Source organism: Ceratosolen solmsi, unplaced genomic scaffold (assembly GCF_000503995.2).
Source record: "Ceratosolen solmsi marchali unplaced genomic scaffold, CerSol_1.0 scaffold56, whole genome shotgun sequence".
In the NCBI taxonomy this organism is placed as follows: domain Eukaryota; kingdom Metazoa; phylum Arthropoda; class Insecta; order Hymenoptera; family Agaonidae; genus Ceratosolen; species Ceratosolen solmsi.
Genome location: NW_011948425.1, coordinates 2,783,859 through 2,807,338, shown reverse-complemented (window position 1 = coordinate 2,807,338; position 23,480 = coordinate 2,783,859).

Genomic DNA, 23,480 nt, shown 5'->3' with positions numbered 1-23,480 from the left:
ATTAGCGCAGTCTCATCCTCATCGTCATTATTATTATCGTCATCAGTCCCGCCGGTAGCTTGGCAGGCACAAATCACTGGACACTCCGCCGACGAGGAATCGGGTGCCGCTGAACCCCGCACACATTTGCCTGGTCGCACTCATCTTCGGGCCAAGATGGCGCACGAGGATGCAAGTTCTCGGTTGGCCGTCACCGATCGGCCCGGTCTAAGTGGCCTCGCGCGCGCGCACGCGCGCACGCACGCACGCACGTACGATCGCACGCACGCACGAACGCAGGCTCGAGCTCTCGCCGCAACGACGCTGCGTGTCTCGTGTCCCTGTCGTTACTGCCGTCTCTGTCGGGACGCGCTCGACTCCCGCCGCGGGAGCAACCCGAGGTGATCCTATCCGCGGCCGGGTGAGCGCGCGCGCTCCCGCCGTCACGTGAGCCGCGGCCCCGAGCCAATGGGAGCCCGGTACCGGCCCGGTCCTGGCTCAGCCCTCCCGACGTAGGCGGCGCGCGCCCGTCGGGGCGAGAGCGCACCCGAGACCCTATACGAGGCACGTCCAAGCGGCGGCGCTCGCTGCGCCCGACTCGCCCGGAGGAGAGAGGATCCGCCGGAGCGACGGCGGAGTGAGAGAGAGGCCGAGAGTGTTAGCCCAAGAACGGAGTGTGGGCGTGACGAAGCGGACGATGTGCGGTGAGGACTGGTGGGGGCCGGCTGTCACGTGCGAGGCCACGCGGTTCCCAGACCCGCAGCGAGCGCTGCAGCCGCGGGGGACGCCACTTGGGAAAGGTCATCACACCGGGACGGCCTTCGCGTCCTCTAGCCGCGAGGATGACTGCTCGTAATGGGGAGCGTGGGGTGGTGGGGGCTCGGAATGAGGGCGCGAGCTTTGACGATCGCGAGGGCAGGATTAGATGGTCGTTGCGCGGAGAGCATTCGGCCGTCATTTTGACTCTCGGACATTCCCGGTTCGTCCTGGGCACGGCCGTGTCTATTAGTTCGCTTGCTGGCTACGAGCCTGGCGCGTTCGCGGGATGCCATCGATCAAGAATTTAAATGTCCGTGTATAAGGAAGGACTAATGATATGGAATGACAGCAGGCCAAACGATTTCACGAGCATATTATTGCTTAAATAACCAAGGGGAATGGAATTAAATGCGAGGCTTAATCCAGCGGTCAATGCTACTAATTAGTTGCAGGAAGCGTTGTAAGGAGTAAGAGCTCGTTTGTGATAATTTTTTTATTGCCGCGGACAAAAAGCAATTAAGGGACTTTAGGCAAATTTATCATGTTGTGGATGTAAAGGCGCTCGTAGTTATCGATATAATCGCGGCACCAATGAATATAATAAAAGCTGAATGTCGGAGAAGAGTGTGAGCGAGCTGAAGGAACGCGAGCTTTTTATACGAGGAAAAATCGTGTCTACGGGGTTGGCTATGTAATTGTGTTAAAGGAAGCAAAATTCCCGAGAAGTTGTATTTTTCCGAAAATGAGAGAGGCGTTTGTTCCTCTTTGCGCCTATTGAAACTAACATTTAAAACAGCCGCTACGCCGTGTGTATGTCGTTGCAGAATCGACGGTAACGTGGACGTTAACGGTCGTGAAGGTTCGCGGGCACCGGCTGCTGTGTATTTCGGAGACAGGCTGATGGAAGCAACGGAACGGTTTCGATGACAGATTACCCTGATCCGCTTTGTGGCGAAGTTCTCATTTGGACAGGCGATTTGATTGAAAAGTTCATCGCGCGAGCTCCCAGAGGAGCGAAAAAAAAATACATTCGTGACGCTTCCCTCGTGGAGAAGCGATTCTCGTTTCTAAACAGCGACTGAACACTCGCTTAACCCCATGTACTTAGGCGCTAAATTGGGTAAAACATTTTGAAACGCGTGGAGCGAGGTTCACGATTGTGCAATGCCATATTGTAGTTGATCGTATGGAGGACAATTGATTTGTGCAGAACGTTATTGTAAATATTAAAACGTTGAATATAATTTCGGAGTATGCAGCCAGACTAGATGATAATTGATTGTACCGTGAATATATATTAAGAAAAAAGTACAATTTATTCTATTATAAAAAGCCCAAAGTGGAAAATATCTTGCTTTCTCATTTCAAATTTGCAAATTAACGAAGATTTATTTAGATGCGTTTATTTAAATATAATCGGTGTTATTGTCTTTGGCATATCGGTAGGATGTTTTTGTGTAATAATAATTAATTATTTTATACCGAAAATAGGTTGCAGCTTGTTATATTAATGTTTGATAGTTTACGAGAAAACAAATTAAGCTGAATTTCACTGCAAACCAAATTTCATTTCATGTTATAATATATATATATATATATATATATATATATATTCTAAATAATACATATTTACATTTAATATTTCTTATCGAAATGTATGTTTAGGTAGTTGTAATGGTGTTCTCTTACTTACAAGTACAAACAGTATAAAATAATACAGAAAGGTTCTCTGTAAGAATTTGCATAGAAGAAGTTTCTACTATACAGAAACTTATTTAACAGAGAATTTGTATGTAATTTGAATACAAATACATTATAGTAAGAAATAATTTTTTATAATTTCATTTTTTAAGGTAGGTATTTATAGTAACTTGAAAGAACTTGGAAAATGGTAAACTATTTAATAAAATCTTGATTAAATAGTAAGTTGATTAATAAATTCAATTAAATAGCAGTATGGTAAGAAACTTCTTTTTTTCTCTTAGTTATTATTTGTCGCTAAATATATATATAAAAAAAAAGTTTATTTTATTTAAACATCGAATAGAATTTCAATTAACAAAAAAACTTTAACGGAGTAACAATGTTAATTATGTATTTCCAGTTAATGTACGTAGATCTGTGATAAAAATTCTTATTCAATCTCATTGAATTCAATCTCATAATAAAGATAAAAGTACTATAGATAAATAAAATTTCATTCTTATTGAATTATTATTTTGCTTTCATAATATTACATCAGAGTTTATATCATTATAAATAAAATATCTAGAAATGTTTATTATCTCATTTTACGATTTCTATACGATTTTTAATTTTCCATTACAATTTTCAATAATATCATTTTATAGTATGGGTGCTTGTTTAAATTATCTATAAATTTATTGGCTTAAGTTTAAAGTTTTGTTATCTACTCTGAATTTATTAATATGAAATTTACAACACAAAAATTATTAAAAACAAATATTATACTATGAAATTACATCTACACGTACAAAGTCAGAAAATTTGTCACTCAATAAACATTATACATGGTATTTATTTTTATATTGTATAATTTCGTGCTGCACATATTCATTTTATACAACAATATATACTCGAAATATTTTGAAAATGATGTATTCATATCATACATAAAATTTATGTTGGAATAAAACCTGATGCTATATAAAATATAAAATTATATTTAATATTTAGTCAATTTTTCCCATATTAGTAATCGATTTTTTTATCTTTAAAACTTGTACGTAAAATTATTTTCATACTTAATCATGCATGTAAAGTTAAAAAAAAATGTTTAAAAAGTATTTTTTTTTTTTTTATTTTACTCAATTTAATTTTCATCAAAATTCAGTTCGTTCATTTTTCCAATTTAATTCCAATCCTATGGAAAATTTGTTTGCATCAAGTTAATTATCAAATTTTTAATTTACCAATGATATTTTCATCTTTGGGCTTTACGATTTATGACAAATATTTTTACGCGAATTATTAATACCTTCGTTTGCAATTTATCGCAAACTCAATAATATGATAAACATTAATAATAGTAGTTTAGCGATAAAAATATTACTTCTGACAAAACTAACGTCACTTGCTTTCTAAAACATTAATTTTCCCTCTTCGGTACATCAACCCGTATATTTTTAATGTAAATTGTCTGTTTGTGAATATTCAATTTGTTATCATTTTACATAGACTAAGAACATTTAAGAATTCCGTCGCATTTGGCGTGGCGTTATTTTCTATGCCGCTTACAAGTAGTATCGGTCAATAGATCATGAGTGTTTTCCGATAATATTCAAACTCCAGGATGTCTGTAACCAAGATACGACACATCATATAAATGGTTTCATAATACCAGTATCCTAATTTTTTTTCTTTCTCATCCATCTATAGGCAAACTATTTCGTTTAAGCTGCTAAGCGAGCAATCGGGTTACGCACGTATGGAAAGGCAAAGCGAGCGATATATCGATAATCATGGTCGAATTATTAATACGCCTGGAAGTAATCGAGTATTGAAGTGTACACTACACTAGCCTTAGCTATTGCTTTAAAAAGGTGCATTTTCATTCTGATTACCACGCGGAGCGCCTCGCTCGGTAACGGGAGGGTAGGTCGCACGTAAATTCGGGGACGCTGCAGCGAACGACGAGAGCGGGGGCGAAATGCCACATCTGCCGCCAGAGATTTAACTATACATTACAGACACACGATATGTCAAAGTCCTATACTTCATATCGACTCTGCCATTTATTAAAAGTTTCATCGCCCGCGCACGCCGTCGCCGACGCTGCCGCCGCCTCGTGCTACTCTGGCGAGTGCGCACCACTTGCCCGTACTTTTCCATCGCCGGATATTCCCAAGGAGGCGGCAAGGCACTTTTGAGAATTCGCGAAAAATGCGAGTGTCGCCGCGACCAACTTTTTCCACCGTGTCCCGATATCATTTCCCGAGGCTCTCCACGATGTGAGAGCGAGACAGAGCGGGATGGAGAGGGCGAGAGCTGGGTTTTCTTACAAGACTTACGGCGTGGGCGTAGGCCGGCTGGGTTTCAATTTTTCTGGATTCTCGCTCGATGTAGAGAGTGCCGATTACGTGGATTATGCTCTTGGTTGCACTACTGCAACGATGAAAATTCGAAGATGAGGTCGAGGTCATTGTCGATTGAAATCGTGTCCAAAGTAATATTCTCGAATCTCGATATTTGTTAATAATCCATTGAATAACAGGCATATTCCCATGGATTTTATGACCAATGTCCTTTAAGATTCAATCAACCGTAAATAAGGTATCCACTCGTGAACTGATATTACGTTAATTTTTTATAGTGATTAAATAATTGTTGCCTTAAACAATTAACAAATTATTCAACATTATAATTTTAGATTTTAGTAAAGTGTTTTCGCCATAATATGCAAGAGGCCAATTAACACATTAGAAAAGCAGCGTTGAATGGAAACCTAATTTCAGGTTATTTAAACATGTTAAATAAATAAGTCGAGCAACGTTGCACGAAGAAGTATACGTGCATTATTATGTACACATTCGTTTGTCGGCGGCCGCTCATACGTGTCTGTTGGGAGGGGGGGGGGATTAAGAGAGCGCAAATTTCTCTTCCCCTTCTGTTCTACCGTTGTCCTATTCTTTTTCTCCGCGAGACGAGTTCATCGTTTTTATCCTGTGACACGGTAGTTGTTCTAAATATATACCGAACTCACTCTGCATTCACCGCTACTGCCGCCGATTGTGAAATGAAGTTTTATATTAAGCAAGCTTCGAGCACAGTCTCTCCTTCTCGCTCTTATGCTCGGGAGTCTTCTTTATCCCCGCCCATTTAACGAACTCACCCCAGCTTCTTGTATTTCCTCGATCCACGCTGCACCCTCCATTTATTCTTCCTTCTGTATTCTCCATATCTCTCCCTATCGCTATCTTTCTCTCCGTTCTTTTTCTCCGTTCCTCCCTCACAGCTCCCTTTTTCTCTTGAGAATACAGAAACTTTTTTGTCAAAAGTATTTATTATAGAGACTTATTGAGCGAAAAATAATTTGAATTATTGTAGATAATTAGGTCGATTATTTAATTCTGTAAAAGCGAGTGCATAGATAATGTTAAGTGCACTGCTTACTACATTTACGCGTCTATATGTGCATATGTCTGTATGCCACTATATGTACATTACATTGGTAGATTGTAATTAAATTTAATCCTTAAAACTTGCAAATTTTTATGAAACGTTGTTGACAAGATTAAGATGCCTAGTCCATTAAAACATATGTACAATCAGAAAATAATATATGCATTTATTATCCTCGATTTTACGCGCATTAAATCTACGCATAATATTGATTCGTTTTATTTCTCCGTCAATTATCTTGATATGATATTTTGGAATCATGAAATATATGACTCTTTCAAATATTTATATGCTTAAACATCACTCGAATACTGCATCGCGACAGTCCGAATGAGTACGTGCTAAATCAACAATTTAATCTCCAATTCGCCTTTAAAAAGCAACATATAATAATCAAGCTTAATAAAATCTTATTGTGTTTTGATCCCCTTCTGCCTTGTATTTTTTGCATCCTCGCCGAGTTTTGTTCTCCCTCCCCCCTCCTGGAAACCGAGCTCCATAACCCTATTGCCGTTCTTTCGACCAACAGCTTCCTATGTATATTTACGTGTCGATAGATCGTTATGTCGGCGTTTATATATATATATATTGGCAGGATACGGCTGTCGACTTGTCTGCATTCCCGATGGATCCCGATGAATCCCGGTAACAACTCAATGCACAATGTATACAATGTATCTAGGTACAGTAGCGACTAGCATTCATGGATTTCGAATTGCCTTTTGAGTATATTTCTCATTATAACGTGACACCCTCACATCTTTAACCCCACTCGTACGTGTCAGGTATCTGCTCCATGTGTTCTACACTCTACGTCAATTTTCGCTTACGTATTGGAGGATTTAATCACTTTACCTAGCGATTTTCATGTTTCACGCGCGAAATTTTGTACTCGCGATGTAATTACCATCTGCTCAAGAGCTTTCCACTTCTCTCTCACTCTCTCAGCTGATCATTATTATCATTCCCCCCTTTTTTTTAACGTTGTCAGAAATGTTTTCTTTCTCGATTCTGCGATGGATTGCGGCGGTTGCAGAACCGCCGCACATAGTATTTCACTAACTAAGAGTTAATTTTTCGTAACAAAAATTTCCGAGGAAATCGAATGTTGTCATTCTAGGAATACTTTAAGAAAACATATTATCAAATACAGTGAAATTCTAACATAATAAGATAAGCAGTGAAATATACATTAACAATTAATAGATATTTTAATATTGTGGTATTTATTTGAATAGAATGTAAGTTAATTCGAGGCAAAATTTTCTCCTTGACACGTAATAAAGGAGAAATTTGACGAAAATTTTACACCATATGCTAATTACATTCGGTTCCAAAAAAAAAAAAAAAAAAAAAAAAAAAAAAAAATAGAATAAAATATTTAACTTATTTTATTTTTAAGAATATGGTAATTTTTTTATACATGATAAATAAGTATTTGAATTTTACGAGAAACGATACTATCATACTTTTTCTAATAAATGTCTACTAAGAATTAATGCTTTCTGCTTTTGTTTTTATGCTAATAATTTAGGATTGTTTTTCAAGGAAGAAAAATACATAAAACTAAGCCAAATTGCAAGTCTTATTGGAAAAATATATTTGCAGTAATATTATTTCCATTTTAGTTCTTGTGTCGGCAAGTTTGCGTAAATAACTAATGTATGAATAAGTCTCATGCGTTTATTTATATGTAGTAGCAGTAAATCTTGCGTTAATTAAGAAGTTAGAATTATCTTAGAATGGGTCAGACAACTGAATTTTATAATATTTCGTTATTTAAATTTATCTCCTTATTATTACTTATACTCTTCAAAAGTGGCCGTTGTTGAAAAATTGTATGCAATGCTTCGCTAAATTTATACTGCTGTAAGATTTGTTGTAATTTCTTTATAATCCTCCGTGTATCTGTTAAATACACGGAAATAGATATTTACGGTATATAGATATTTTATCATTATATTTGTTTATATCGAGTAAATGTGTACGATGACACTGAATAAAGGTCGTCGAGAAAGGAAGGGGGATTGTTGAGAAAAGAAGGACATTATCAATCAACGGCCTGGATGGGAAAGCCAACGGAGGTGACGGACGATAAGCCAACTTGGAAGACGTACAAAAATATTTACAATGCGAAACCGAGATTCTTAGATAGATCTCGTTGCTTAATTACTACGTAGCACATTTCAAATCGACAAGCTTTTAAAGTGACCCGACGGCTCGAAGCGTCCATCTCCTTAACCAGGCGACGAAGCAATTAAAAATAAACCATCTTTCATCGCCATTTTAGCGTGGCACGCAAAGAGAAGTCCTTGAGTTTTATGCTCTTGGAGAGATATGCTGCGACTGTCAATCAACGCATCAGCCAAAACGATTCCCCGTCCTGCTCTCTCGTTGCGACGATGGCAGAGTAAGACAGCGTCTCGGCTTCTCTGGTTAAGTTTTTCCTGGGCTTCGGGGCTGAGCGACATCGACGTCCTCCTTCTTCGGTATAGCGCGACGTCCGGGTGAAAGCGAACTCGTTAGCTCGAGGTCCAAGTCAAGTTTTTCCCTTTCCTCCGTCACGACCTTTCTTTTTCAGGCTCTCCGTTTCCCCTTTCTCACATGTGCGCGCCAAAAAAGAAGTTGCGAGTCACACAGCTACCGTAGGACATTGTCGACACATGGAATGCAGAGCCCGTGACTATTGTGTGCGTGAGTCGGGCTGAAAGGAGATGATTGATTTTAAAATTTCTTAAAGTGTGTAATGAGCTACTTGTGCACTCTTTCTGGCCTTATGTACGCGAAGATTTCTTAGATTTTATATCCAGCCTTCATTCTACATTTTTTATTTGTGTTTATCATATAGACTGATTGTATTTGGATAATTTTCATCTTTCTACTTCATGATAACAACTTTAAAAGTAGGAAGATTAAATAACGCGAGGCCTTGGTGACGTTGTAATTTGAAACTATTAGAGTGCTTTAGAGTCAAACTTTAAATTTGATTCTATTTTACATCTCGAATTAAAAACAATACTCTAAAGAAACTTTTTTAATGTCAACATATATTTGTACTTTTACTTTCCACTTATTCGTCGGCTTTCATCGGATTTATGCTCCTAAACTCTTAGAAGCGCTTGTATTTATGGTTCGCAAGAGGTGCAACAAAATGTCAGACACAAAAATAATTTTCAACTTGTATAAAATATCACAGCAGTCGTTTATGCTTGTATCACGAGGTACATAAAAAGATAGTAGTTTTCAATATAAGTTACTTTTTATGTCTAATATTTGGAATATAAATTCTTAAAGAACGATAAAGAGACATGTTACTTTTAGTGATTGTTGTTATGTTATCTATAATTTTATGGAAATTTTATTAAATTTTGTAAAATTACATTAATAATTGCCGATATAAAGATTCAATAGAAATTTCGCGATTTTCTATATAAAAATTGTCTTAAAAATTTTCGTTTGCTCTTTTAAACTGACATGAGTTTTGCTTTTGTGCATTTTATAAAGGCGATATACACCTTAAAATGTTTAAATAGCTCAAACACATATTAATATTAAGTGACTTGAGTCTATAGAGTACGGAGAAATTATGACGAAAGATAATATAATATAAAGCATTGTCTATTAGGGAAAAATTTTCAAGCTAGCATGAATATTACGTCACTCTTCACATTTATTGTACCTTTGTATACCACATAGAATGAAATCTCTTCAATTGCATATTGAATTTTATTGTCACGATTTTTTATTGATATAATTCTAATTTTGTGACGTTTTTTTTTTTTTTTAAGTAAAGTCGATGGTTTCCGCGTAGGCGCGATAATTAATGCCGGTTATGTTCATAATTACGATACATCATCCTTATATTATAGTCATTATAAATAAGTGATGAATTGTTTAATTTTTATAATAATATACGCTATAATGTTTTGTAGTCTGCTTTTATTTTTTTTAGACCGAGTACGTATGGAATGGATGTATGATAAATCCATTGATACGAGTTTCCCCTAAAATAATATCAACAGTCATTTTTGCTGAATCAATTCAGTTTGATTCACAAACATCTATCATGTTATCGATAAAAGTTTCTTCTATATTTTTTGTCCATTTAAAACATTTTAAATTATCATTTTTAAGTTGTTTACGGTACTTTTAATACACGTTGTAAAATAGTTGATTTTCAAAGAGAAAAATATTTTTTATTCATACAGCATTTTTCTCAATTAAAACATGAAAGCTAGGCTGCATGTAATATATTACTTATCGGACGACATTCAAGCAATTTAGCCATATTCATGAAAACGACGGTAATCTAACATCTCCTCCATGTACATGTCATTTATAAATTTAGTATGTATTTTTAATTTGATATATATTGTGAGTACTACATTCTCCGTAGTTGCAGCATCAATTAGATGTTCATAAAAATTACAAGAGTAAAAAAATTATAAAATAGATTATCGCGAATGTTTTTATTGGCTGAATAAAGCTGAGATTCATCTCTGACAATTATGTTATAAAACAAATTCTATAAATAGCTCTCTTCCCTTTGCTCATTTGTTTTAATAAATGCATTTAATGTTCGCTTATACACTGCGAATTAAAGCAAAATGACGCTATACTGCATCCGCAAAAACAAAAATACCCTTGGTGCTTTCACTCGCGCACAAGTACACAAGCCTAAGCCGAATAATGGATATCATAAGAAGGCGTGGAATGAGTTGTATAATATTTATACATATACGTGGGTACATAACTCGAGGAGAAACGGTATGCGGTATTGTAACGAATTGGCAGCGGAGCTTTCGTTGAACAGGAATATTTCTTGCGGATTAGCCCTGGGAACGGATTGCTGTAGTCTGAAGTTTTAATTAAGTATTCACTGCGGATGATATCGCACTTGCTTGCTCGCCTCTTTATACTTCATAGCAGCCAGATGTTCTGGCTCTCTGTCTAAGCGCGCACGCACGCGCTGTTCCTCTCTTTCTCACCTTCCTTATCTCTTTCCGTCTCAATATATCCTTGGCTCCTTCTTCGCGGCATCGCAAGGGTTTGTCTGACGTAAGTAAAGTCGCTCAGCAATATATATTTTCTGCTTGAGAAGAGTCGCGCGGGAGCTCTCCTTCGCCTTTATACTAATTATGTATATATAATTAGCCCGTATTGCGCTTGCTATGAGAAATACGTCGGTAAGGAATATCTCCTTTCTCTAGGGTGGATCGAAGATGAGTACAAAAGTTAATCATACGAAAAGCATTTATTCACCATTTCATTTACATTAATATTTATATGACTGGACAAATAGATTTCATAAGAACTTAACCTAATAAAAAAAAAAAATAATAAATAAATAAAATAAAACTCGTACACTTGTTGAAGTTGACATCAACATTAATAAAATATCAATTTTTGTTACGTTTTACATAATAATACATTCGTTTAAAGAAACGTTGTATTTTAATGCATATCCTTATGATAATAAAGTATAAAAGTTGCAAGATGCGCCATATCCGACAGGAAAAGCTACGTTGCCGAGTCTGTCTATTGTGAAAAAGTACGAATAGAAATAAATATACATTTCAAGATACATAGAAAATCAGGTATTTTAATAAAATAGAGTAAATAAATAGGAATGAGAAATATTAATAAATTAATATCCTCGTGCCATTTGATGTTAATCGTTTATACAAATAATAATTAATACTCTCTCTTGTCTATGCGTGCGCAAACTTAATTGCTAAATTACACTAACATAATTTTAATTATTAAGTGTTACACGGAATTGAATTGTTAACCTGCTACTCAACATACTCAACATCAAGTTTTAATACGAAATCAGCTTTACCGATCACTTCGAACTTATCGAAGCTCATCAAGAATACTGTTTTGAAAAAGCGAATTTTGCGTTGTTCGCTGTCCCAAACATTCCCAGATTCCTTGATTCTCAAGCCACATTCTCTCATAACGCCACGAAAAAAACGAAAACAAACTGGAGCAATTCTAGTCAGTTGCTTTGTCTCTTTGTTTCGCCTGTGCCAGTTCACCCCTCAACCAGAACAGCGACTACCTGCCCGTTTTTCTTTCGTTTTTCCCTTCCCGCCACTGCCCCCGCGGCATTGCCGAGGCTTCGCAAGACTCTCGCTAACCAGAACGAATCTCCCTCGCCCCCGCGGCAATCGCCGAGGAGTTAGAGCTCCGAGCGCAGCCGGCGCTCGTTGCCACCACTTCTGTCGCCGGCCCAGCAAATTGCCCCAGTAACTGTAGTGCATTAATCTTTGGTTTTGGCTCGCGCGGCGCTGTGGCTGCGCCTCTCCGTAACGCGGGCATTTCTCTTCTTTCTCGGCCTTTTCCTCCGGCGACTCTGGCCTTTTCCTCGACAGGCCGGTCCCCCGCCCCTTTGGGATCGAACAAGGTTATGGGAATACCGGACAGCCCCCAGGAATCCGACCGTTGACGGTCAGCCTCGTTCGCCCGATTAAATAAATTGGAAGCTATTACGCTCGTTGGAGTTGGAGCTTTATTCGCGAGCGTCATTTTTCTCTCGGGCCTTAATGACACGCGGCCGACCCGTGGTTTCGCCTTTAGAAAAATGCCCGGCCCGGCCCGTAGCTACGCGTTCCCAATTCGCCTTGTCCGGAGATGAGTATGGCCGGCCTTTTTCGCGAACGAATCAGCACGTGGGAGGGGGCGCAGCCGTCTTCTTCGAAAAATCACATAAATCCAGAGCCGAGTAGCTTTTTGAGATGGGAATATCGCATTGGCGAGGCCGTCATTTGCAAGAGAGGCTTTTGCCAGGTAAAGAGCAAATGCGATTCAATGCTCTCTCTCTCTCTCTCTATCTCTATCTCTATCTCTATCTCTCTCTATATATATATATCTCTCTCTCTATCTCTATCTCTATCTCTATATCTATATCTATCTCTGTCTCTATCTCTATCTCTATCTCTATCTCCATCTCTGTTGCTTGCCCTCCAGGTTTTGTATAAAGTGCGGTTTGGAATTACGTCGGATGAGATACGTCATTGTGTTATAACGAGTTTCGTAGGACAAGCCTCGAGAGGTATATGGAGGGGGTGACGAGTGGGAGTGGAGGTATAAGCAAGGCCAGTGTAGCCCCGTCAACTTGCGGTTATCTCGTTGCCCGTTAAGCTCGTGTTATTAGGGCAACTTTTCAATGCAGGTTTGACAATCGAAAAGCGTCCAGAGTACCTTCGCAATGATCATTAAGCCGAGTTTATGAAATCGATGTATGTGACGCACGAGCGCGGAAACTGCAATTTTCCTTATTTTATTGAGTGCTTTGTGGTACATGGAGGTGAATGATTGGTTGCATTAGTCCCTAATGAAGACAATGGCATGATGTCTAAGCTACGGTGTGGCGATAAAAGATTTGCTCCATTGTACGAATTGTACAGAAATTAAAGATTATTTTACATCACTGTTAATCTAATTCTCTGGAAGTAGAAATATATTTTAATACATATAATACAAGTTTTGTATAAGCATTTTGAAAAATTTACGTAATCGATAGATATTTCATAGATAAGAATTTATCTACTTAGAAGAGTTATTCTACATTTATAAACACAGATTTTTTTTTTTTTTTTTTTTTTTTTTTTGTTAACTGATTCGTTGATATTGAAGCAAAATAATTGTTAACTAATGTTATCACTATTTTGAAAAAACGATTTTTAAATGTTTGAAATAATATTGGAATGCATTAAATGCTTAGGAAGGAGCATCTCTAACATTAATTCTTCCTTATTGTTCTTATTATCATTCATTATTTTTATTATTATGCTCAACTTATCTTTACGAGATGGTATTGTATCAAAAAACTTTGAATTAATTCGCAATCATTCCTACCTTCGATCATATACTTACGAATATCACACATCTGTCAACTTACAATTAGAAATGTATAAAATAGCAACTTAATCAAGACAGCTAATCAATCTAATTCTACTCCAAAAACCACTCCCTATACGTTATAAATATTAGCTTGGCCAATAAGATAGAAGTAACAGCAATAAATACAGGAAAAACACAGGTGGCCGAGAAGTAAAGACCATGAAGTCGATGTAAATACATACTTTCGTCAATCAATCGATCAATCGGAAATCAAATACAAATGCATCCCTTAAGCGGCTCGCCCTTCACCCAAACCACCTCTCTCCCTCCTTTCCACCCTCCCCCGACTAAACTTGGGCCCGAGAAAAACGCGCGATAACTGACTTGCGGACACACCAATGACGCGGCACTTATTAAAAGACGAGTTGCCTTTACATCCCCAGGCAATCACATACACAAGCTTACGTGTACATGTGTACGCGCGAGGGTGGGAGAATGAGAACAAGGGGTGGCCGCCGTGATACGCGGGATTTTTCTCACCCCCGCGCGAGTCGTCCCCCTCGAGCAACTTGCGCGAGAGCAGAGATCCATTTATCTGTCTCGTGAGCACGCAGGATTACTCCTGGTAGCGTCACTATTATCGCTTAGATTTATCGATCGCGGTCTCTTGGTTTTACACGACAGACACTTGGTGAATTGCTTGTCTTCGCTCAACGATGAAAAACGGAATTGCCGTTCACCACGCGTTGCCGCTGGATTTTTCTTTCTTAACGAGGTATTTCGGGCCAAGCATTTTGCGTCTCTATTTAGGGAAACAAAAGTAAAAGGCTACAAGTGTAGATTATAATAACCCGCCCCGCCCCGCCCCGCCCCAGATTACGTAGAGTATGGTGACACGTACTGTCAATGAATTTAATGAAAGTTTGCAGCCGTTATAAAGAACCGATATTATTTATTGATTAAATAGAAGTTACGTTTTTAAGCATCAAGATAAAATGAAATGATTAAACATGCTTTAATAGATTTATCATTTTAATCCGTAATCCAATGTCATGCTTTTCCAGTTAAAATTCATTGAAATATTATGTAAATTTTACAATTTTATTACTATTGCGATCGATGGGAAATAATCGAGGAAAGAAGAATTTTTCAGCGATAAGGTCAGGAATTATTAAGCTTGTCTTTATATAAATCAAATGCAGCGAGTCATTTTAATTATTAGAGAGAGAGAGAGAGAGAGAGAGAGAGAGAGAGAGTAAACTTTTAACCGAATTCTAGACTTATAAAAAGCGATCGTCGATGTCATTTGGAGAAATAATACAATGATTAGATGAACAATTTTATATTTTTATTTATTGTAATTAGTCCCGGTTCCCAGTAGTAGTTTCGTTATATAAAATTAAAAACTATTCTTTTCACTGTATAATTGTTACAAGCTATGAGCTATAATTTTGTTTAGTTTAGACATAATGTCTGTCTTGGTTGGGATATATGTAGAAATCTCCAGACGTGTTTAATTTCCTTTGGGATAATGAGAGTGGCTTCGTCAAACTAAAGCCGAAGATGTAAGGAGTGCCGGAAGTCTACGCCCAGATTGGCTCATCCGAGATATCCAAAGACGTTGACGATGAGTTTTTAGAATTAAAAACACTCTTCTAATTGGCCGCTCTTATTTTTTTGTTTACTTCTGCAACGCACATAAGAGGCACATAAGCTTTTTAAATCATGTGATATCATACAAATAGATGAAAATTTAATTATATGATACGTTAAGGCAATTTCTATGATTAAAAAGTGAATTCTTGGTAATTCACTCACTTTTTCTGCGACTTAGTTAGGCCGATAATGGTAATTTAACATCTAGGATAACGCCATCATTTATAATTATAATAAACTTATCTTATCTTAATGGCTATGTACCAATCGATATCGCTAGTCCAGTATTATTATTACATGATTACTTCGAGCCTATTACTTCTATTTAATATTTTCCTTTTAATATCGCAACTCATCGCAACGAAGTCATGAGGGAATTGCACAAATACAGCAGCGTAAGCTACGAAATTGCTGCATTCGCGACACAGCTTTACAAATCAATCATAAACATAGTTTTTCTTCCTCTTAACTTAAATTCCATTTCATTACAGTACGATTATCCACATTCGTCAAATTATTATTAATGCTCTAGCTCGTCACAGTGCAAATTAGCTAAAGTTCCTTTATCTATCCAAGTTAATATGTATTCCAACAATCGACGATCAATGTCTCCATAATAATCTTTCTTCCTTCGAGCATTGATATTATAGCAGCGAATATCCTCTTAAAATGAAAGCGTTAAACGAAAAATATTTTTTTGAAAGTACGACGTTGCAGCCCATGTAACAAAAAAAAGACAATGTTTTCACGAACGTAGTAGCATACTTCTGCAAGCAGTAACGTGAAGCGGTAATTCACGTCGCAAGAAGTACCTGCAATTTTTAATTTGAAAAATTCCAGGAATATCACTTTTTCTTTATCAGCGATCTATGAAATTCCTTCATAGACGGAATATTATTATAGATATACGTTCGATAGGCTAGGGTGCCTCATCCGCGGCACCGTCGCCAGAGTTTGGGAGTCTCGGTTTCTCCATTCACGTGTATTCTTCTCCTTTTCCTCGGACGACCGAGCGCCCAACAAAAGGGTGCTAATTACGATTCTTTTATGAATTGATTTAGTCGAGGTACCGAGCTCCCTGGACTAGAAAGCCCGCAGGCCGCCGCCGCCGCCGCCGCCGCCACCGCCACCTCCTGAGACCCGCAGGCCACTAAACATCCTACATTGTCTGCGAATTAACTGACTATTAGGCTCTAGATAATGGTGGTCTTTTATATCCTTTGCCAGCGGCTTTTCAGTTCGTTCGCAAAATGTCTTAACCTACGTCTCATTGTAACGGATCGGCGCATACGGCATTCTTCGGCGGGACGTCGCTTCATATTTTCTCATTTGAACAATTTAGCTCGGTCTCGCGTATGACTCGCGGAACGTTAAATTAACTTGCTTGCTCATAATAAACATTTCGTTCATCGTTTTCCTTGGATATGATAAATAAATGGATAGTCCGAGTGTGCTTATATTACAAATTATAAGGAATCGGAATGGATTAGAGTCTGCAGACGATGCTGATGCGTACCAAAAGCTTACAGGCGATATTCCACGAACTATCTACTTTATTAATAAATTATCGTTGCTTTAATTATTTATTCGTATCATCCCGATCAAAACTTTTTTTATTTAAGTTTTTTTCTTTTTTCTTTCTTTCTTTCTTTCTTTTTTTTTTTTTTTTTTTTTTTTTTTTTTGTTTAATCACCGTCAATTCTATAATATATTAAAAAAGAAAATGAAGAAAAAATAGGAAAACACTTTCTTTTAACCGATGCTCTAAATAAGAATAGAGGAGTAATTGAGCAGTGAGAATTACGTTTAAATCTGCCGGATGTTTTTTGCGGCATTTCTTCGAATTGAGAAGGGATTCGGTTACAAAGGCTACGGCATTACGCTTAAATTTAGTACACAACCGATTTTCTCTACGGTCGCTCGAGGATATGGCTAAAATAATAGGGATTTACTTTCCGTCCAAGTCTTTTTCCTTAAATTCGTTTGTAATAAAGAAATGGGGAAGAAGAATGAAGAAAATAGGCTTTCAATTCTCAATGAATACCATTATACATTTATATTGAAATTATGCCGTCCAATTGTTTTTAACACATTCAAATATTATAAGTAAACGAGAATTATTGTAAAATTTGCTTTAAACAAAAGCTCGTTATAAAGTCAAAGCGCTTGAATGAACCAGTCCATTAACATATATGAAATATTTCTTCGCCCCCACCCCCTCCCCTCTTATCCTTATCGCTATTCTTTAAATGCATTTAGATAATTTATCATTAGATAATTTACATAGTTCAATCCTCTCGTGAATAAGATTAGTAATTTATTTAACGTTTAACAAACATTCCAATGATGCAAATTTATAATTCAAATACTACTGATATTACGTTACCTCCACAACTTAATATTTATCAATTTCAATAAAATACACCAATATACGTAATGCAATATAAATAAGTCACTTTTTACTGGATAATCCGATAGAAGCGAGTGAAGGGTTTCAGCGTCGTATACAAGGCAACTCGAGTGCCGACTTGAAACGAGCTTAGTTAAAAGAAAGCAGCGACATCAAGCTGTAATTACAAAGTGTGTAAAGGAAGATTTTTATCGAGAAACGGTAAATTAAATGTGAAGTCCAAATTGTCGCGCGTACATGAAAATAAAGATTCAACTGACGACGAAGCTTAAAATATTCCCGCAACGCGCATCTGAGGTAAGGGCAATGGGCAGTGCACACGCGAAGCCGCACTTAGCAATCGCCGGCTCTTATCGCGCTACCTCACGTGACCGGATCACTCGAACCTGGTCGACGAGCCTGATTGGCCCGATCGCCGAAGCCCCTGTCACGCATGGTACACGCCCAGGCGTCACGCGAGAAAAGGGCCGTTCTTTCTCTCTCTCTCTCTCTCTCTCTCTCTCTCTCTCACTCTTTGTCTGTCTTTCTCGCGCGCGCTGTCCCTCCCACCCACGGTTTTGGGACTGTGATAATAGCCTGGGTACGAGTTTGCAGCCGACAAAATCGTGTGTACTTTTTCTAGTTTCGTTTTTGTTGTGACAACGTCAACTCAGTAGAAGAGCGTGTTCCCTATTTTTTGTCGTCACCCTTCGTACGATGGTAAGAGAGGTTTTTATTACGTTGATATTACGTTAAACACCAAATATTCACCAATGTTTCCGTAAAATGGATTGCTCATGTAATTTACTTTTTTTAATGATAACCGTTGAAATTTATAATTGTGTTAGTTCTTCATTGTCACACTTTAGGTGTTTAAAATGGATTTTTTACATTTAATATTATAGCCATTAATTGTAAATAAATGTACAACACAGTTGACACTTTTTTTCTCACTGAAATCATAATATATATATATATATATATATATATATATATATATATATATATATATATATAGAGAGAGAGAGAGAGAGAGAGAGAGAGAGGGAGAAAAATGTGTTATCTTTTATATTTTCAAAAAGTTGTATGTATTTAGTTCGCGCCAGTGTGTTTTTTAAAAGATTTTTAAGATTTCAAAACACTACGTTTAAATGATCTACACAATCTGGTATATAACTGTGGCATTACAAAGACTACCATTATCTCATGCTAATTGACGTGAGTTTTTTTTTTGCGTAAAAAAACCATCAACAGTCCATTGCAAGTAGTCGCTTACGTGAACACACGTACACGCGTATACCCATAATTTTCATATAAATACATAATTTATCATTTTTTAATTCTCAGTGATCGCACTAAGCCTGTTTGTATTTGCATGGTTTCACGTGGGCTTACTTTTTTTTATACATACTCTCACTTAAAGCAAATGCTACGAAAGACTGCAATTACATAATTATTGCAAACATTCGTTATCTTGCAGGATTTATTGCATTGTGTAAGACACTATATCGCAGAGTAGATATAATATCGGTCTTTCAAGTATCGGTAATTAAAACATACAAGTACGCTCTATTGGATTATTGACAAGTATTCACTCGTTGTATTGCATAATTCAGCTTATTTATAAATGTTACGCCCATGTGATTGTAGCCCCTGTTGTTGGACCTTCCTTGTTTTATCGTTCGCGTGATATTTGGCGCCGCGTTACATGTGCTGGCGGGCGACTTTCAATAAGTTTCACGAGACTCGTCATAATATTAAGCGACACGCGTAAATAAATTACTTGATTATGGGGGATTGCGAAAATTAGATCCTGTACAGAGCTAATGCTCGAGTCCTACAAGAATTAATTGCATTTCACTCGTGCCACTACATATTGAATGTTCGGAACTATGATTTAATGCATGTGTGACTTATCAAAAATAAATCTTTGTGTTGTTATAAAATTACACGTTCTATAATTTACATATATGCCTTATTCTTGTTTATGTAAATTTTAAGGAGTAATTCATACATTCATCATTGATACATGTATCAATAAAATATATATTAACATTTAAACTCCAGCACTTGCAATTTTTTCTTATATATAGTGACTAATCTCCGATAGTGATAACCGTAATTTTGTATTTTCTTCGAATAAATATTAGGCCTGATTTAAATAATGATTCTTATCAAATTAGTTTGTATAGAAAAATAAATTCTTAAATTTTTGCAAATGGTGCAATTTCTTACTGGCTTAAATTCGTAGAAAAAGAAAAGCAAATTGCCTCGATATAGAAGAAACAGTATCTTACCAGAGCATAAAAAATCATTAAATTCATTGTCTCGAAAGGCAATAAAGATACAGTGAAATCGGCATTCAGAGCACTCCCTAATATACATAAATACTTTCTCGTAAGAGCCGTAGCCGAGCGTAAAAGCGCGGACACTCGAGAACGCGAGATGCTTGATTTTCGCTAGCTGTCATGTCGAGTCTCTTCCTCTTTCCAGGCCGATGAAACGAAGAAAAAAGGGGAGAAAAGTAAGCGTTCGAGAGAGAGAGAGAGAGAGAGAGAGAGAGAGAGAGAGAGAGAGAGAGAGAGAGGATAAGAGTCTGCGAAGGAGTGCAGAGAATACTTTAAGAACGGGGGAGGGTAAAGTAAAGGAAGGAGAAACGGCGGGCAGGAGGAGAGAGGAATAGAGGTGTGTGTGTGTGTTTGGCCAGAGGGGAAAGAGGAGAGTATCGAGGGCGCTAATGTTCTCCGGGCAGGAAACGCCGTCTCCATCCTGCACCCTCTATCTCTTCGGCGGCCGCGTTCGCTCGTTCGCCTATTTTTATTCGTCTTTATCTGAGACTCGAGTCGGTTCCTCTCCATTTCCTCTCCAGGAGTTCTCTCTTTCTCTCTCTTTCACCTTCAATATCTCCCTTGCTTACTCTCATGCTCTGATGCTGGCAAAGGTTTCCTCTCTCTTGCTCATTCTCCTTCCACTGCCCTTCTCTACCCTTCAGGAGTTCCTTCTGCCAGGCAGTGCGCACCCGCGATGCGGTGACAACAACATGCAAACATTCCGGTATTTGCAATTCGAATGCCACAAAATGCGACCGAGGAAGAGAAGACTTCTCCGTCTGTATATTTGTCTACCTTTCTCCATCTCTCTTATTCTCGGCACTTTTTATACTTGCTCCTTTTGTTGCTACTCTCAGCAGTTATCTGTCTCTCTCTCTCTCTCACTCACTCTCGATGTTCTTTTTGAAAGCAAAAGGTGAGGGAAAAGAAGAGAACGCACGTATGGATGGGAAATGTTATATAAGTAACATTGATAGAGATAGAGAGAGAGAGAGAGAGAGAGAGAAATGTCAACGCAACTCTCGGGGTGTATATTCTATTAGAGAAAAGAGCCGCGATAAGCTCCACTTTGGCAAACCGAATATATAGGTGCATACAATCATGTATATACACATATTCATATATGTATATATTATATACACACATACATATATATATATATATATATATATATATATATATATATATATATATATATTTAAGCAAATGGACGGGGACACAGGAACGTCCTGATTCTCCCTCGGGAAACGAAAACCAGATTCTGGAGGCCGTTAGCACTTGCAAGAGTATATGTGGAACGTTCGCGAGAAGAGAATTTTCGCGACAGAGTATTTGAGAGGCGTGGGGGACTTGTTTTTGGAAAAGTTATACGCTCGTGTAATCCTGCGCATGCGTGTGGGTATGTTCGAGAGAACGAAAAGTTTTCGATGTCGATGGGCAAAATTTTCTTTGCGGAAATATAATCCAAGCATCGTTATACATCAGTTTAACATTGATGAGTAGAAGTTTATAGTTTCTCATGCTAACACGTGTTGTAATGATGATGTATGGAAAATAATCCGAAAAATAGTGAGAACAGACTTTAAAATCAACTTTGGATTCGACCAATTCTCTTATTGTTATCCGCACAAAACTTTAAAGGCATTAAAATGAATTTCATTGTATGGGTAAAGAAAGGAAGTAAACCTGTTTGTAGTGTTTTTATTTACATATAAAGTAATTCAAGCTTTAAAAACTCGTTTTAAAATAACAATTGGTTTTATTTATTTTAAGTGTAACGATTTCGAGAATATTATGTGAATTTATCAGCGAACTATAATTGTAATTATAAGTTTAATAAATTATATGTTTTACTTTTATTGATTACTTACAATAGGTTATGGTGGATTTGTGACAATTACTATAAATTGTGATAAGCGCTGGTATGTGCCGTGATGTTTCGAATTTTCTGTTTGCTAAATCATCAAGTTTTTTTTTATTAAGACTCAATCGACAGTAATGGGTGGAAGTATCTATGCAGTCCAAATAAAATCTTATGACTTTTAATTTAATAATCTTACGTTGATTATTACTAAATGTGGCGGCGTTGTTATTGATTAAGTCCTATCTAATAATATTCCATATCAATAACAAATTGATCGTTACTTATTTATTTAGGCGATTGCACTGAATTTCTTGATTTACAAGTGAATTCGCTCAAATTGCTAATCAACAAAGAAACGTGATAAATTATAGCCATTTCAATGCTTTCAATGTGGTAATGTGAGTCAAGATCCAGTGGACGTTCGAAGACCGATGCGGTCTTGTTTTATCCCCCTTCCCCTTTCCGAGTGACTACGACGGTATTTGAACAGAAGACCTAATAACAGAGTACGTGGAAGCACCCATTTGGCGCCGCCGGAGTTCAGCAGTTTGTTATGGGGGATGATTGCTGGTGGTAAGCAATGATCGTACAATAGGCAATGGAAGAAATCATTTATAAGGACAATTTGAAAGGAGAGCACTGATTGTTCGACAAAATTAGTCGATTGCAATTTTAAGTTAAAGTGTCATCACGTACGCGAAAATAGTAGAAGAATGCGTACGTATTATTGTCATCGTATAAAACTACCAATAACTGTCATAGTTACTGCCTTGCCCATTTAGTAATATTAAAAACACAATTTGTTTGTTAATAATTTTTTAATAAGAACGTTAATTCATTTTTCTGTGTCCAATAGATCTCGTTTTCTAAGATTTCGTTTGCAGTTTTCACTTGTCTGTTACTCAAAATATGGAATTTAAAAAAAAAAAATTGTTAAATTTCATATACGTTATTTATTATTCCTACCGCATCATAATGTGCGGTAAACCGTTTTAATATGTCAAAAAATATTATCAAATTACATTGTTTTGCATCACTTGTACACAAATACTTGCGCATATTTGTCACAATAGTTATATAAAACGTATAGTAGTGTAGTAGATTTATTTAATAAAATTTTTATTCCAAGTTCTTATAACGAAATTTTTAATGTAACTTGCGAGCATGGAATTACAAAATAAATATTGGACGCGTTCCTTAATGAATTTTTCTCAAATCATTTAATATTTTCATAGTACTAACGTTCTATTTTTTAACGTCATTCCAAATAATGAATGCTTGTGTGAGTTCTATATATTTCCATGTGGTTAAGCATAAGCATTACAGACTGAAAATGTGAGTTTGATGATCGGTTGTGCGCGTCTGGCACAGCATTCGCCCCAACACCATCGGACTTTGCTAGAATTTCGGGGCCTCATTTTATACAGGCGTAACATAACGTGACATCGGGACTTAGACATTGATCGATCATGCTCGTTCGGATAATTACGTCAACTTTGCCGATTTAAGGCAT